Below are 3,196 nucleotides of genomic sequence, written 5' to 3'. Positions count from 1 at the left end.
GAAAATCTGTTTTGAATTGCTGCTGCCAAAGCTCATCCAAAGACAAAACTGAATTCCGGTTAACCACCAGCTCTGGCTGAACATAGTCTCTCCCACTACCGTGGTGTCTTTTCAATCATCCATCAACAGTCCAACCCAGCGTTGTTCTGATTGCATAAGAGTCGTCATTAACACTGCAAATCACTTGCAATAGCTCCAGTGCCTTCGGCACAATTACCCCAAGAAGTGGCTCCATTTCTGAATCAATTTCTGGCAAATAAACATGCCAGGTTGAGACCATTCCTAAAGATCTCTGACAAAGAATGTTCCCTTCATGGACAGGCATATGTTCTTGTGTATAGACGTTAGTCAGTTCACAGTGGTTCTTAGTATCTAAGCCAGCCACTTCCCATCTAGAAATGGCTTAACTAGGCACAACCTTCTCTTGACCCATTGTGCATAAGAGAATGTATGTCACTTTATTTGTAAGCTTGAGCTTGTTCGTAAGCCTCACTGTGCAGGGCACTCTGTACTTCCTTGATCTAGGAAAGGATAAGTAGCTGCTGTCTTGTTACTCTTCTTAGGCTTCACCTGAACTGGAATTATAGGAAGTTTATAAACATGATCACCATCCGCTGTAAGATCATTAGATACCAAAATGGTATTTGCTGCATTATTTGTATCATTCATGGCTTGTTTCAAATCTGCACCCTTTTCATCAGCTCTGGGCTCAGTTTCACTTTCTACAGTAGACACCACAAATTTGTGATCCAGTTTTGTTCATACCTTTACTTACTGACAGTGATGTAGCATTGTATACTTTCCCAAACATTTGCCTTTCAATAAGATTAACGATATCAGTGAAAGTAACCTTATGGTTGTGCCTTTTTTTGCAATTCATTCACTGCCAATCTCCACTCTTTTCCAAGTTCACCAGACAATTTATTTATGACAATCTTCATATTAACAGGCATGTTCAACTCACGCAAGGCCTGCATGTCTTCCATAGCATTGCAACAACTTCTGAGAAAAAGAGCTTTTTCTGTAGACTGTAGACTTGAAGAACTTTCATGTCTTCTGATCTGTTTTGTGGTGAAGTAAGAGTGTTTACCCTGTAGCTACAGTAATTCTGTGCTCATCACCAAAATGTTCCTGTGGTAAAACTTGGGCCTTTAGATATCCTTCCTACAATCTGCCCCACTGTCAACAAATGACAGACTCTCTAGTGTAACCTCCAGTGTACTGTTTGAGAAACTAGAGACAGTCACCAAAATCTTCAGTCTTGCCTTTAATGCTATTCTTGAAATCCCTCATAAATGAATGGGACTGCAATGGATCACTATTGAAGATTTAAATTTCAATCTCTTTTTTAGACAGAGATGCAATGCATTGTTCAGAGTGCTTCTTTGGTGCAGGTTGAGCATAAGCTACCTCTTGGGATTCAAACTCATGGCTCAAAGACTTGATTTTCAAATGTATCCACTTTGACATCAAGTATGCTGGATTTTCTCTGTTCCACGTCGACATAGGAACTCTCACCAGAGAACCGCTTTGCTGGAGCACACTTAGCTCACAGCACTTGCAGCCCATAGCACATCATCTCTGGCCATTTTGGCTGCGATTTCTTCCTGCAAGTTAAGCTGCTCCACTTGTCTTCGAAGTTGCTCAGTCTGTTTTTCCTGGTTTCTCCAAAGCTCTTCCACTAGCTGTTCCTGGTCTCCTCAAAACGGTTTCACCTTTTCCTCCAAGGCATGCGTATCCACATAGTGCCTGCAGAATGTACTTCATGAATGTTAGGCACACTGTCTTCAACTTTATACCTAGACACAGCCTGTTCTTTGTCATCGTAAATGTTTTCATTTCCCCCAGGGAACTGACCTTCAGCATTACATGATTGTTTAATTTCTCTCTTTGGTTTGGCTTCAAGGTCACTGCTTCAACTGAATTCATTTTGTTTTCCAAGTTTTGTTTTGTTTTCCAAAACGAGACCAAACAATTGCAGTTTCAATTCAGCTTTTCAACAATGAGAACAATTATTTCAATTCTTCAGCATTTCAACAAATTCACGGGTTGAGCGTTTCAGCAAACACCACGGTAAAGCTTTCCAGTCTAGCCCAGTTGAAACAGCAACTATGAACACTTCAAATCTGTGTTTTTAAATCCAAGCACACAGTGTGAAACAACAAAAAAAGGTTGTTACTTGCCACAAGCTGTTTCAAGCTGGTGCTTCCAATTTCTTGGACACATCTGAGTGCTGATGTTCATTTGATATAACTGTCAAAATCTTTGCTGACAAAATGTAATGGCAAAAACTAATCCAAACTCAAACAAAACAATTTCCACTAACCTGCGACCACCACAGGCTTGTTATAATTGCACGATGCACCCTCAGCTCCAATGAAATGATTGTTCCAAAGAGTCGAATCCCTTACTTTGATGCTTTATTAGCCATTGGCAAATGTACTATCTCAAAACAATATTAAGTGTTATCACAATGATATTCATTAGTTAGCAAAGATATGACCTCCACTGATCCCAAGGGACACAATGTCATGAAACAAGCAAGAATATGGAACTTATTCACTTTGCATTTACTACGCCCCCAATCATGACTAATAAACATAATAAACCCCACAACACAGAATGCAGATAGAGAACAGATACATGGCTCCTATAGGTTGAATGACAATAAACTTGAATTTGAATGGTGGCCTACAGATTTGTACTGACATCTTTTATGAGGTTGGAATTGCATAATCAATAGAATCATGGTAAGTATTTTGTATTTTATGAAATGAGAGAAAGTTAGCACTCTCCTCGAAAAGGATGGAAAGGACTTCAATGCTCTTATTAAAATAAATGGTAAATGGATTGCCATTGACTTATTATGATTATTATTTTGTCATGTATGTTATGTATAACTTATGTTAATTTAAGTAGAGGTTAACTTCTGTTATCATTTGTAACGTACAAGGTTCCTGCTAAAAAAGCTAACTTTCATGGAATTTATGACAATAAACTTTAATGTTTCCATTGAATGCTCAGATTTGGCCATGTATTCCAAAGGTGTGCTGGTTGGCAGGTAAATTACTCCTTGTGTTTGGGTTAGTGGTAGGAACTGGTGGGAGGTTGATGAGACTGTGGGGAAAATAGATTCCAGGAAATCAGTGGGAGGATGGATCTGTTCTGTGAGCTGGCATAGGCTCAATAGACTGAA

The 3,196-nt window shown here is 39.2% G+C and overlaps 1 pseudogene; it reads left to right on the top strand.

Annotated features, from left to right (window-relative positions):
• Nucleotides 1-2,761: 2,761 nt before the first annotated feature.
• On the top strand, nt 2,762-2,865 carry LOC140722466 (U6atac minor spliceosomal RNA; annotated as a pseudogene).
• Nucleotides 2,866-3,196: the final 331 nt, after the last annotated feature.

This window comes from Hemitrygon akajei, chromosome 2 (assembly GCF_048418815.1).
Source record: "Hemitrygon akajei chromosome 2, sHemAka1.3, whole genome shotgun sequence".
Lineage (NCBI taxonomy): Eukaryota > Metazoa > Chordata > Chondrichthyes > Myliobatiformes > Dasyatidae > Hemitrygon > Hemitrygon akajei.
Note: the sequence above shows the minus strand (reverse complement) of the source record. Positions and strands in the feature narration are given on the sequence as shown.